Source organism: Corapipo altera, unplaced genomic scaffold (genome assembly GCF_003945725.1).
Source record: "Corapipo altera isolate COAL_440 unplaced genomic scaffold, ASM394572v1 175, whole genome shotgun sequence".
In the NCBI taxonomy this organism is placed as follows: Eukaryota; Metazoa; Chordata; class Aves; order Passeriformes; family Pipridae; genus Corapipo; species Corapipo altera.
Genome location: NW_020884942.1, coordinates 1326286 through 1341276, shown reverse-complemented (window position 1 = coordinate 1341276; position 14991 = coordinate 1326286). Strand labels below are relative to the sequence as shown.

Below are 14991 nucleotides of genomic sequence, written 5' to 3'. Positions count from 1 at the left end.
TTTGTGATTTTTTTACAGAATTTGTTCTTTATTTGCTGTATTTTCATTCCTGGTATTGTATCATTTTGTTATTGGAAGCTTTGTACGAAGCAAAAATACAGAGATGCTGGTTTGGTTGGTGTAGTTAATGAGGAGGCCTCAGTGGAACTGAACATTGTTAGAGCTTGGTGGTGTGGAGGGGATACAGCAAAGGTCTTTCAGAAGATTAAAACCTGAAGATAACCTTGGTTTTGCTTCTTATACAGAATCTCTGGAAGTAAGAGCAGAGAAGTAGAGTTGTTGATGGCTAACAGGTCTTCATTTGTATTTTGTCATTAATTTTACTTCATTTTGGAGCATCCCTGTTTTCTAAATAGTGCTAAACTTCCCAGCAATTTGTTCTTGCCCACTAGTATTTAAAAAAGCTACTCAGCATTTCACAGGATGCCAGTTCTGGTTTAACCAGCTCTCCACATTCAGGCTGGGTGCACCAGTCACTCTGTTGTCCAACTTGAAATAGGATGTGAAGTGTGTATGTGCCAGGAAAGCAAGTGAGCTCTTGTGCTGTGACACTCCTTTTGCTGGCAGTGATGTGACACTTCTTTGGTACAGATCCTGCTGAGCTGCTTGTGATCATGGCCACAGTTTGTGAGGCACTCTCCAGGTATGGAGGGGTACCAGAGACCAGAGTGTTTCATGCTTTGGAACTAAGCCAACTGGTGTTGTTCCTGTTCTGCCTCTGCACCAAATTATAAAATGGGAGTGTGATTCTTTATAGCAAGAATGGCCTTGATAAACAGATCCCAGTTTATCTGGGAAGCTATGTACCTGTTTGTTTGGGGTTTTTTCCACTTAAGGAGGAAAAAAAAATTACCTAAATTCTATTCATAAAGATACCTTGCTGAACAGGCAGAATAAATGCCAACTTCCATCATATTGGATAATATTTAATGCTGAAAATCCATGTAAATATACTTTAAGGATTGAAAAATGTACCAAGTCTAAGAATAATGAATTGTGCTAAGTTGCACTGAAGTCTTACCAGGAGCTGGGTGTTCTGTTCTAAGTAGTTTCACTAACTGTGGCTTTTCTCACAGTTTCTCTCAGTTGTAGAAGGAAAGACTTGTTCTACAGCATTGAACTTCACTGTTGACTAACCCTGATAAAGCTTATGTTGTACACAAGTGTTGTTTCAAACAATTACATGTAAGTGTTCTTACACATATAAAAAGTATAAGCAGTGTTTCACATTCTTCAGACACAAATGGAAACATCTCTTCCTCTCTGGGCACTTACCTGCTGCATCAGGGGACCCTGTTTTCTGTCAGAAGAAGAGGTAGAAATTTGTCTTCAGTTTTGTTTTTCCTTCAAATAGGATTTCTTTTCCCACACACTGTTGTTAAATCTGAACACTCCCAATTTTCTGTTTACTTTCAGTTAGTTGATTTTGATACGAAGAACAAAAACATGCCAGTCATGAGCTCATTAGTGCTGTTCTGTTATTCTTCAGTATAATGAAATGAGATGGTTCAAAAAAAAGTTCTATTGACTTTTGAAGCTTTGAAAATGTTATCAGGGTAGTTGTGAATTTTAACTTAGAATTTTTAGTACTTTTGAATAATTGAAGTCAATAGTATTCTGCCTGTCTTCTCTTGGTACCAGAGTTGATACAGTGGTGCAGGCAGCTGTACCAGGGGACCCTTTCTGTGAGCAAAAGTAAGATGTTTGGTTTTAGTCTGGCTCACTTTTTGTGTTTTGACCTGTGTGCTGGAAACACTGGGTCTGGAACCACTGAGGTGGGAAAGAGGAGGTGATGGTGAATCCCTGTCTGTGCCGTGCCCTGGGTGACTGTAACTGTGTTGAGTTCCAAATGGATACAGCAGATAGGGATGAAAATACACCCCTCAAATTCTGATAATTTCTTTAATACCAAGCTTTAGATCAAGGCAGTTGGTCCTGAAGCTTGGAATTCTGGTAACTTTTAGTCACTCAGCTTTGGCCTTACCCAAAAGTGAGTGCCCCTGAGCTGAGCAGTGTGGCAGGAGGGGCATAGGGCAAAAGCAGTTTTGCCATTGGAACTATAGATTTGTTGGCACTGCTCAGTTGTGTATACTAATGTTTTATACACTTCAATAGGAGCACACAGGTACTTGAATTAATCAGTGTTTCTTGGGTTTAAAAATTTGAGGGTTCCTTTAAATCATCCCAAATCGAAAAAACATGTACAAAAGAATATGTTAATGTGTCACTTTTTAAAAGGAGGCCAGAGAGTGGATGACAAGGAGTCTGTAGTATTTAATGGGTTTGGTACAGTTTTTGGGTTCATGGTGAAGCTTTGGCAGCGTGGTGATTTGTGTTTTACCGTGGGTACAGGAGTCTGGAGGAGCTGTGCTTTGAGCTGGATGAGTGGTGCCACAGCTCCAGCTGATGGAAGTGCTGGATTTGCAGCCTGAGGGCTGTGTCCTGGTGCAGCTCTGCCCTGTCCTCTGTACCTTTGCAGTCCTCTAATCTGGCATGGCAGTGCCAAGTGGTAACTTCCCCTGCTTCTGATCCTTTGGTTTTCCTCCTGTGTCAGCAAAGTCATTCCTAGAACTCGACAGTCAGTTGCCTGGGGTTTGACCAATGTTAACAAAAAGGATCCCTTAACACAGAGTTGTTTCTTAGGTGTGTGTCCAGTGTGGTCAGCAGATGTTCATGTTGGCTTGAAGGAGGGGTCAGGTAGGACAGGAACACACAGTTTGGGTCAAACCAGGACTGCTTTTTTTTTTTTTCTTGGTCTCAGCAGTTTTAGGTTGGCTTCAGGTCATCTCAGCAGTTTCTAGACTCTTCACACAGTGCTCAAGTTCCCTTAGTAGCTATTGTTGCACTTAAATTGTGGGATCAGAATGAGCAGTCATGATTTCTGCTCTTGTTCTCCTTCCCCCATCCCAGTAAAAATCACCACTTGACTTTGAAAGTGCCTTTTTTCCTGTCAGGACATGTTTGTAAGCAAACCACTGCACCTCTTTGCTCAGACTGGTGAAATGTTATGATTATGTCACAAGAAAAAATTGTAGATTTGTAGCCCAGAATTGGAAGCAGGAGGGTGCAGACTGAATGAGTGTTAATATAGTGTGTTCATTCTGCAATATTTGCACTGTTTCTCAATTGTGAGGTCTGGAGTTCAATTCATACTTGAGTCAGTCAAGTATATTTTGTAATCTCTATGGATGGATGCAAATATTTTGGTCTTCTCAGCGAATCCAAGCCTAATAAATAAAGTAGCTTTTTCTGGTAATATCTTTTGTAGACTCTTGACTAAGCCACAGCTGCCAAGCTTTCTATGCAGTTAGGTGAAAATACTGACCTAAAACTGGTGATGGAAGTGCTGGATTTGCCAGAAAAACTTGCTGATATTCTCAAGGCAGGCAATATGAAGTAGGAAAGAAATGCCAGGGGATTTTAGCCTTTTGGAGAACTCTGGCTTTCCAAACTGGAGCTCTCTGGTGACGTGCCTTTCTACTGAATTGTCATTCTCATGGGGAATCTTGACTCCTCCTGTAATTGGGGAAAATCAGCCACTGAACCCTCGCTCCTTGAAAGGCTTTGTACGAGCTGATGTGTGTGAGCTTGAATCTCCTTTACTGGGAAATGTGTTGACACAGAAAATGATCACATGCTTTTATTGAGCACTACTAAGTGTCAAAGCAAAGGCTGTTTACCAGTGAACTGAAATATGGTCTTTGAGCAGTGTCTGTCTGTACATCTGTACCTTCACAACCAGGCATTTGCATGGCACGTAATCCTCAAGCAGAGACCAGAAAACACATCTCTGGAAAAGTCAGCTCTGTGATTCCAGTTAAAAGAAAGTGTATTTCTGATTTCTTTTGAGTTGTATGAGATATTGATGCATCACTCATCAGTTTAGAAAGTGTTCTAGTATTGAAAGTTTCTTTATATAGAAAAAAGATCTCTGAGTTGGCTGTCTTTGAATATGGGTGTGTTTCTGACAAAACTTTCAGAAGGTAGACTTTTAAACACCGGGAGCTTGAAACTGCAATAACCAGCACAGTGTATTTTTTTCCTGTTGTAAGTTTGTTCCACATTGGAGTAAACAGTTTCTAGCCTAACTAGTAACAAGTGAGTTATGCACTGATCTTCCACACCAAACTGTGGCAAAAGAATATGTGTGCTAGACTTTTAAATCTTAACTGAAGCAACTGGTGAGAAGCTACACATCCACATGAATAACTAGAACTTTACCTGGTCAAAGTAGTTTAGAATTGCTGTTTTCTTTCGCTATTTCCTTGATTCAGAGGATATTTGATGGGATTTGTTGGTTTTTTAAACTCAGATTCAACAAGAAGTAAAAAACTGGAAACATTGATTGTGCAAGTTTGCTTTCAGTTTTGTGGCAGGGTCCATAAAACTTGTTCAGCAGCATTGTGTGATTTGATAAGGTTTGGATTGTTCTCTGCAATTCCATTACTCTTGCTTCAGAGTGTCTCTTTATTAGCTAAGTCCAGGCATAGCAAATGTAGGTATTCATTTGCATATTTTGCTATAAACATAGTTGCTAATTTAACTGCTTGAAAACCTGAAGTTTTGGGTTGGAGTGAATAACAAATGAATTTCTGTCGGTTAAATCTTTGTGTGCATCTGCTGCATCTTTTTATTAAAAGGGAATTAAAAACCCTTGGAAAAAATTTCCTTGGACATTGCTAAGAAAATATTGTAGGGTAATGTTTAATAGGGCATTTATTCTGCAGTGTGGCTGTAAAAGTGTTTACTGTCTTCTTTTCTTATGTTGAATACATGAAGTGTGTAAAACATGAATACATGAACCTTGGCATGCCCAGAAGATTGGGGCTCTGTTGCACAAAGCCTCCACTTCTGGATTTGAGTGAGACATCAGTGGTGAATGGCTTTTGTCATTAAAATAAGCAGTGAAATAAAAAGTTCTTTTATCTTGAAGTGTTCTATATTTTTGAAACATGATTTATAACTCCTGAAAAACACTGCTTTTAGTTGTGGGCTGTTAGGGGTTTTTTTTTTACATTTCTCACCATATTTTTTCACGTGATCACACGTGATAGCACTAGTACCCTCCCCCTGCTATCCCTTCCAGACTTCAATTTCTTAGTTATGGAAACTTAAGACACACTTCTGCCTTTATTTGACCCAGAAAGTGCTGTGGCAAACAGCACTGCTTTGTCAGAACACTGGCCCGAGTAACACTAAATGGGGGGCAGGGAGCAAGCATTCTTTGCATTGTGGAGTAGAGATTTTCTTAATTCTTTTGATGTTTGCAATTTCTTTTCTGCTTAAAAGCAAATGTTACAGGAGTTCTGGATATGTTTGTTAAGCATTCAGCAGATAAAGGTTATGAAAGGTGAAGCTTTGTAAAAAGTTACAACTCTTAATAATTCACAAGTTTTGGTATCTTGTCAGCATTGAATTTGCAACTCTTAGGGTCTCAGAGACTCAGCTGTGTTAAATATATTAAAATGTATGTTTCTGTTTCATAGTGTGAAGAGAATCAAACTGTTGATAGGTTGTATGGACTTTGTTCTCTTTATCATTAGAATTTCAGTAGGCTGTTTCTGAAACAGTTTGCTGTATTTCCCTACCTAAGTTTTGCTCTACAAACTGCCATAGTCCTTCTAGTCCTCTTCCACTGATTATAAAGTTCTCTGAAGATTGTTTCTTGCAGGATTTCTTGTCGCTCTTTCTCCTCTTCCCTGTCTGTCCTTGGCCATCCCCTTATGTACCTAAGAGTAGCCCTTGAGGAATGCTGTGGGAATGGGTCAGCAGGAACACGTGGAGATCAGCAAGGAGGTGTGCCAGGTTCTCCATGGGCGGGCAGAACCTTCTGGATTTGTACAAGATGGAGCATGAGTGGCTGCACAGCAGCCTCACTAAAGAGACAGAGAGTTGCAGCCAATGCCAAGCTGAATACAGACCAACAATTGTTCTCCTTACAAGCAAAGCCACAACTGCATATTGGGTGAAACTAGGAGGAGCATCTCAAGCAGATTCAGCTGTGATTTCTTTGTTGTTGTTCACCAAGTTTAATGTTGGTTCAGCAGGTTTTGATACAATAACCAGCTGAAGAGTATCTTGATATTTAGAATAAGCAAGGATGAGAGGCTTTTTTTTTTTTTTTTCTGCTTTTAAACTGCTTTTCCTGTGTTCTTTTTTAGTATTTGTCGTGGCATGGTTTAAAAGTGACGCCTAAAGTTTTGTTTCCTGTCCAAGCAGCAGCTCCAAGGTGAGGCAGCATCAGTGATGACTTCAGCACGAGAACCAGGCTGGATGTACTCAGCTGGTTAAGATGAATTGCTGTTGTCATACTGAGGCACAGTAGTGAAAGACAGTCTGGGTTATAATCTAAATCCTTGTCCTGACAAATGCTAAGCAGGAGTTGAGAAAAATGGATATAAATGGGTAGATTAGAGGGAGGAAGAATATTTTGTTTTTTAAAAATGATTAAAATATTGTGAGTAAACTTTAAGTTAAAGCCAGGTTGTCAAATTGGTAATAGTGAAGTCATGGCAGCAAACCAGATCCTGCCTGTTTCCTCACTGAGGTCTGGGTGCAGTCTGCCACACATCCTCTTCCTGCATTTCGTTGCTTCCATGTTTGCTTTGAAGTACAGCTCAAGAAACTTGCTGTACAAGTTGCTTTGGTGAGGTGCAGAAAGGGGATAATTCCAGGCTGCTGTACTCGTGAGTTTTCTCTGTGTGGCCAAAGTGGTGAAAGCAGGAGCTGTCTGAGTCCTGTGAGCTGAAGGAGTTTGTGATGTGTGTAAGCACCTCATCTTCTGTAAATATGTCTGCTTTGGAATGAATCGAGGGTTTTGTTTGAGCATAAAAAGAGGAACGTTTGTGATTTGATTATTAGGTATTTGTTGAGTGCTAGAAATACAGAATTTGAAAAAAGTGTTAAATGTATGTGTAACTTAGGTGCAGCTAAGCAGCCTCAGCTGTTCAGGGTTGTCCCCCACGCTCTGTAACCTGAGATTCTCAGACTGGCTGTTTGAGGGTGTTTCCCTGATAGCCCCTTATCCTTTGGGATTTTAGATATCCATTTGTCTGTATGTTTGCTCTGCTGTTTCAGGGGTTTTTAAGCATTGTGTTTGTATGTGAAACTTCAAAGGTGTAGGGCTTTTGTGAATTAAATATCAGCACTCCTCCTCCCCTGCAGAGAGTAAACCCTTTGAATCCCAAACTGCATCAGTCTTATCACATTTTGTCATGTTACATGTTCTGTCCTTTCAGGCTCCATATAGTGTGTGTATAGAATTGGGTTCTGTTAAAAATCCCAAGGTTTGAACTTCATAGTGAAACTGGGCATTATGAAAGTACAGAACTGAAGTTAAGGGGGGGGGAGGGATATGCTTTTGCATTTTTAGGTTTTTGATCATGCCAGTGCAGCAGGTTTTGGACTGTGCATGAGACAAAAATCTTTGGTGTATTTCCAAATAAGAACAGATTTATGAACCTTTTGGGGCAGAGTAGTTTATTTTGACTTGCCAAGTCAAAATATCTGTTTGTGTTTTAATGAAGAACTAGGAGGTTTTTATTTTTATATTTTCTGTTGGAACAGAATGACTGGAATGAGGAAAGCTGCTAAATCCTTTCCCCCCTCATTTGCATGGTCAGGATCCAAACCCCATTTATTAGGGAAGTTTTGCTCACAAGTAGAATAGGACAGAGAGCAGATGCAGGATGTGTATTGGGAGCAGAGCAGTAGAACCCCTGGAAAATGTGCTTGTTGCAGAGAGCAGGGCTGTTGTGTAATAGCAGTGTTGTGTAACACAGGTCAGTGGGTTTGCCTTGACTTCTGTGATTTGGTGTGTTATGGGCTTCCAGCACCTGTTCTTAATTAAGGAGTCTCTCAAATTGTAATAGCCTTGGTTTTAAGTTTAAACTTGCTGTACTCACTGCTGCATGTCTTGTAGAAAATGTTTGGAGGTCTGCATATAAAAATGCACAAAACTGCATGCTGCTGTTGTGCCTTATGTAATTCAAAAGTGGGAATAAGATTTCTAAATACTCAGAGGTCAAGAATCTTAAGCAGTTTTTTCCTGCTGTTGCAGGTCTGCTGTGGGCAACTTTGCACTTCATTATTGCATCTAATTTTTGAACTAGTTTTATATTCCTGCTTAATACACCAATTCTCTTTTATAAATAGTGGGAGAGGTACCATCTTTTAGATGTAGCACTAATTCTGATGAAACAGCTTAATCTGTCTCAAATCTGTCTTAAAGCCAACTGTAAAAAGAAAATAGTCAAAATTATTTGAAATTTTTCAGAGCCTCAAAAAGATGCAGAATGTTCAGACTTTGGGTCATCTTGTATTGTAAATCTGATAAAATGTTTTGCCAATACCATAGGAAATTGAAACACAAAGCAATTCAAGGAATTGGTCAAATTAATATATTCTTCACTGGATCTACAATTTGGCATAGTTTTTTTCTTTTTCACAGTTTTTTCTGTGTTTTCAGAGTGGATTTATCTAATGTGCTGCGAGGGAAACATGAAAAATGATGACATCTGCACAGAGCAGAAGCAAAGTCTCATCTGCTGTGAGAGATTCAACTTCCTCGGGAGGGGCAGAGGAGGGGCAGGGACTGAGCTCTGCTCTGGAGGGACCAGGGACAGCACCCAGGGAATGGCTGGAGCTGTGTCAGGGCAGGGTCAGGTTGGATCTCAGGCAAAGGTTCTTCCCCCAGAGGCTGGTTGGGCACTGCCCAGGCTCCCCAGGGCAGTGGGCACAGCCCCAAGGCTGCCAGAGCTCCAGGAGGGTTTGGCTGATCCTCTGGGGCACAGGGGGGGACTCCTGGGGATGGGTCTGTGCAGGGTCAGGAGTTGGACCTGATGATCCTTGTGGGTCCCTTCCAGCTCAGCATATTCTGTGATTCTGATTAATTCACTGGCAGACATGCAGATTAGTTATGGCAGATTTCAAGTGTATCTTCAGAACAAGGTGGTAGAAGCTTTCTGCTGCTAGTGCTGGTTTTACAGTGGGTTTGTACTGTGATTTTCTGATACTCCTGCTCCATTCCTATCAGTGAGTGAACAAGGGAGATGTAGAAACACTAATTGAAAAGTAATCTTTTGTCCAGTTTCACTTACTGTTTAAAGGAGGAACTATTTTGGGACTAACTAATATAGTTTAAAATATTTGGAAGACAGTTTATGTAAAATTAGATGGTTTGCAAAAAAATGAAGAATCCTTTTTCTGTGTAACCCCTTGCCTCATGATTTTATGTTTTCAAGAACTGTCTCATCACTCCTCTCAATCCTTAATCAGGATGGCTGGCTCTGTTCCTGTGTAATAGAGAAATGGTTTATGTATGTGCATGTTTCTTTCTTTTTTTTTTTTCTTTGCTAAAACATGACAAAATTGCTGAAATGGCAAAAATTTGAACAGTTATGTCTGGAATATATCCTTGCACGTAATCCTTTTGTGCTGGGAAGAGGTCTGATTCCCAGGAAAGGTAAAAAATCCTGAATGATGAGACCCAAGAAAGAGCTTTCCTCAGGGAGAGGGAAGCCAAGGAAGGATCCACAGCTGGTCTCCTGAGCAGAGAAAGGACAAAAGAAAAAGGATCTTTTGGAACTAGGTGTTGACACTCTGTAGAAGAGGGAATGGCATGACATTAAATTGTATTTTATATGATCACTTTGCAGAACAGTTGTGTTTATTCAAACATGGTTATGGATTTCTAATACACAAATTTGAGAGTGCAGAGGTGTGTTTTTTCAAGAGATGACTATTGGCAGTAGGATTTTTGAATTTAAAGACATTACTAAAAGGAAATTAAACAGTGTCTGTCCCTTGTACATATAAAGGTGCTTGTCTAGTCAAAGAACGATGGTGTCTGCTACTGATGTATTGAGAAATAAACTTGTTAAGCTGCCTTTACATTGTGATGTCCTTCTCTTGTGCCTCAGGAAGCTGAGGTGACTCTGCTCTACTCATATTTTTTTCACTGAACCATGTTTTGAACTCCTGTGTGCTGTTCCAATGCAAATAACTGTTAATTTTCACTGTTTCTCTTACAAAGTGCCTGCTTTGGAGCCCACATGTACTTTGTAGTGGAGCTGTCTGATGCATGTTTTAAGAAATAGTTCACAGATACGCTCAGGAAATTTTTAGCACTCCCTTTCCTTTGTCTTGAAATGGCTAAAGCAGCAATGTCTTTTAAGCTTCAGCTTAGGCATGGTGTGTTCAGTGGCCAGCAAAGGACCACTGCAAAGTACCTTGCACTTCACAGAGCAGCCTTCTGTGCTACCTCTGAAAACAGGCTTTTCTTTTGATGTGCTCAGGTTGTTACTCACTGTATTCCACCCGAGTTCCTTTCCCTTCAATTAAAAATAACTACTAAATAGGCAAGGATGCTTTAGTTACCAGTTACTGCACTTCATTAGTGATGAGCTTTGCTTTCTGTGTAAATCGTATGAAATATGTCAAGATTATACATAAATCACATATTTTTCATGTAGTATTGAACTGTCTGTAAGTAGTGATGTATTTAATATAAGCCATGACTCTCTATCTCTAAGCTTTACTAGTTTGGTGGGTTTATTTTGATTTAAGTAGCCTGTTTTATTTTGATTTAATGAAGTTATATGTGAATTGCTTTGGTTTCATGATTCAAGTCGAAATCTGTCAATTAATTTTCCAAACTCAATGCAAGATTGATTTGACATTAGAAGAAAAACCATACCCAAAATAAGATGATAAAGTAGCAGTGGTATTACACTGAATGCCAGTGTCATCTCTGTAGCCTTATTTGAGTACATGACTTAGATGGTAACCATTTTCTGTGGTGGACTGATACTGCATGTGACTTTTTGCTTGTTTTAAAAGCAAAGAAACTCCCCAAATCCATCTGTCTTGCCACCGTGCTGCCCTGGGTATGAGGTCATTGGCAGTTTTTTTCCTTTTTAACTCTTCTCTCCAGCAGTGTCCCTCCAGTTACTCAGCAGCATTGGTGAACCTGCTGTCCTGGCACTGCCGGGGAGAAACGAGGGCCTTACTGTGTTGCAGGTGTAGTTGTTGACAATTAAGGAACAGGGTGGACATTTTAGGTGCTGTCACAAGCTCCTTTAGTTCTGTTGTCCAGTTTCTTCTGCCTAATTCTCCCTGAACCATATTCTTTTTTTTTTTTTTTCTTTTGCCTGTGTGTTATTTGTCAGGTTTCTCATTCACTCTTTCTTAACTGGCCTTGCTCCTCGTGGTTTTGCTCCTGTAGTTTATCCTACTCTTACTGTGTGTTTCTTTTAAGTTGTATTTGGGATGGTTTTGGTTGTCTGGTGCTAATCCTGCTTTCAGTTTCATGTCAGATAATGCTTTCATTTATTCCCCATTTGCATTTCCCAGGCTTGCTTTCATCATCTTAGCTGAGGAGTAAGCCCAGGTACTTACCTTGCAGTGTTACTGGGTGGCCCTGTATTTGCTCAGTGAATTAGTTTAGTATTCTCTGTGTATTCCCAAATACATTTATGCCTCAAAATGTGTGAAAACTGGTCAGCTTTGAAAGGGGTATTTGTGGGAACTGATAAGGATGTGTGGAAAAATGGTATACAAAAATTAACTTCAAATTGTGACAGGAGTATAATGAACTAGAAGAAAATAGCAATTAATTGGCAACGTTACTGTCCAGAATCAAAATATGACCTGTGTGTGATGTTGGAAAAAATCTTGCTGTTGCTTCTGATTGTGTACATTAAGGAAAAAATCGATTCTTTTGCTTAAATCCTGTTGATGAACACTAAAATGAAAACAAAGTTTGGCACTTTGCTTCAAATAGGAAATTGCGTGTTACTGCACTGGATTACACAGTGTCCTGTAATGTTTGTTTGCATGTTTCTCCTCACACTGCCAATACAAGAGGACCTTCAGCTGTAGACATGCTGAATTCTGACATGTAGTTGATAAAGAAGATCTTAAGAAGAGCCTGTTGAGGCACTGGTTTGTCCCAACAAAAGACCAAGTATGATACTGGTAACTTAAATGGGGTATATTGCTCTGACTGGAGTAGAGGTCTTTGGAAAAAAATGCTCTAGTTTCAGTTGATAACTGATTCTGTACCAAACCCCTTCATTTCTGAAGCTGCTTTGTCTAGAACCTTCCCTTGGTGTGTATATACACTCACCTCTATGTGCACACACTCTTTTTTCATAGGTTACACACGTGTTACATGCAAACGTGACATGATGAGGATGTTATGTGGATAAAAGCAGAATATTTGAGGCAATTAGAAGAAAGTGGTCCTGAGCAGCTGGGTGCACAAAACTTTTTGCAGAGTTCATAACTGCAGGTGGAAGGCTTTTTGTGATAGAGGCAGTGATCTCAAAAGTTGAAAAAACCAGACTATAAATCCTTCATTTTCCTACTCCTGTGTCATGATGTTGTAGTTGTGATGCCACTGAACTGTCTTGTCATAATCATGAATGTGGAGGGGTCCTTAGGCATGAAGAGGTGTAGTTAACATGTTTATGCCTTTGGTCACATTTTAAACAGTGATTTTTGCTGATGTGGATTACGTGTTAAGTCTGTGTTGTTTATGCTAATTTAAGATAGACACTGATTGCAGTAGTTTTAGGTGTGTCCAGTCTAAACTGAGCCACATGATAGCTAATGCCTTATTTACCAATGATGGTAATACAGAAACTTTCTTCCAGAGATTTTTCTGGAGCAAGAAAACAAAGTATTAACTTTTTGCTTTGCATTATTTCCCTAAAACAGAGTTTTTATATAATGTTGATCAGCAAATACAGCTGATCAAAGTGTTTTTGGAGGTATAGCTTTGACTGCATTCTTGGTCTCAGTTCTTGAACTTTATTTTTTACATTGCCTGTAAGAGAGTACAGATGTGTGGATGCATGGTTTTGAAAAATTATCTTTTTCCCTCTGGTTTGAAGTAATGATTGGTATAAGAAAGTGTCTTATTCAGACTTGAGGGAGAGCAGTACTGGAAAACTTGCATGTTGTGTGTTTAATGCCAGCTCGTTCTGTTCATTCGAAGCAGCCGCTTTCTCTTTTAATTTTACCTTTGAGATTTAACACTTGGAACTTTCTGTACGAGTTTGTTACCTTCTGCCAAGCTGTAAGAGGATCCGAGGTAGTGTTAGAGGGGCTTGAGGTAATTCCTGCATGAGAAAAGTTGGATGCTTTTTTCATGCTCCAGGCAAGCTTAATGTTGTAGGACCTGTGTTACAGTTGTGGTCTGGAGTGGGAGTGTGTGGAGGCAGATGTGGTGTCTGATTAGACCACTTGGTATTGGGCAGCTTCCAGGCAAATGAGCCTTTCAGCTGGGGGGTAAAGGTTTATTTTTTGTCCACTGGGCACTCTCTCTCTCTCCTCCTCCTCTCCTCCCAGTCACCACTGTGGTCTCATAAGATGCTCTACCTGCCAAAGGGGTTACGTTTCCTTACCTAATTTAAGGAAACCTGCTGGTTTAGTTTGGACCTGTCTTATCTTGAGTGGAGAATAGTTGTGATGGCTTTAGTTTCTTTTCCCCTTGTCTGTGGAAGCTGTTTGTGTAGCGAGCAGCCAGCCAGGTGTTGTGGCTGGCTTGGTTTGTAGCTGGCTTGTTGCCCTTTGTTAGCAGTGGAAAGGAGTGTGAGCTCCCAAGTTTGCCAGGCTAATTCCTGCCCTGTGCCCAACAAACTGCCTGATGTTTATTTAAAAGGCAACCTGCTCCCTGGAGTTAGAAAGAACCTCTTGAAAAGAATCAAACTGTGCACTGCTTTTAAACCCTCTCATGTGTCTGGCGTTTCTGTCTTAGCTTTATTTTGCTATGTAAAAAATGGAAATGTTTTTCAACTACTGGGATCCAAAAAAAAAAAAGCAAGACTTTTAAATCTGGCAGTGAAACAACTTTCCAACTCTTTCAAATTGAGGATATGAGTACTTTAACTAATTAGGAAAGTACATTAATGAATTTACAAACAGGTTATGCCATCTTTTTTTTTTTTAAAGAAATCTGCTGTTTTATTTCCTTTCTCTTTATTAAGTACATTTTCCTTCTGTGTAAACACTTAAGCCTTTGTGCAAAGGGGAGTTTCTCGGCCATTTTGCATTCCCTTGATGACAGGGCCAGTTTATTTTGGTTTAAAATGTTTTTAAAACCGAGTATAGGATTTGGGGAGAATACATTCAAAATGAAGTTTGAGCTTTTGTTGCTTCAGTGTGTGTCACTACTTAGTCTGAGGTCAGTATATACTTCAAAGACTGTGTATATTGTAGTTTTCAGCTCTGAAGAGGTTTCCATGATCTCATAACGTAAGGATTTCATAGACTGAAAAATCAGATTTTGCACTCATTTCCCTCTGTCAGAAAAATTCTGAATATTGGAATTTTCACCCTGCCCCTCCACTTCCTTAACATTCTCAGTGAATTTTGTTGTGGGGGAAATGATGTTCAATTACATTTATCAAACCTTGATAAAGATGTAATTTATTTTGCAGTAATGGAATTGAAAATATACCTACAGGTAGAACGTGATCTGTGGGCCATTTACTAGAAGTTAAGTAGAGGAAATGTAACTTTGGTTTTAGGTCCTAGAAAAAGATGTTGAGTCAGCCTTTGAAAACTTTTTACCTTGTCAATAGTTGAGTTTGTAACTAATGTGATATTTCCTGGTTTTTGTATTGAATCTGAAATATTGTCTGTTGAAGGCTCTTGCTGTTTCTTGCATTTATTTATGCTGTTTCACTGAGGACATTCTTTTCCTGCACATTTTTAGTTTAGGGATGGTAATGCAAACTTATTAGTGATGTGTTTCAATACAGAATTCCTCTTGATAGAGAGGAAAAAGGTACTTTAACGTTGGCATTACGAGGCACAGGGCATGAAAAACAATTCTTCAGATGATCCTGCAAATGTTTGTTTGCCAAGAAACGGCGCTTTCTGAAACTGTTGGTCATCCTTGTAAACTTGGGTTAGGGGAGATCCTATAACTGTGCTAACCCTGTGTTAGGGGAGATCCTATAACTGTGTGCTAACCCTGTGTTA

The 14991-nt window shown here is 39.7% G+C and overlaps 1 protein-coding gene across 6 annotated transcripts in view; it reads left to right on the top strand.

The window, feature by feature from the left end:
- Positions 1-14991, top strand: part of WDR33 (WD repeat domain 33) — a 67865-nt gene that overhangs the window by 2275 nt on the left and 50599 nt on the right. The window lies entirely within an intron of this gene.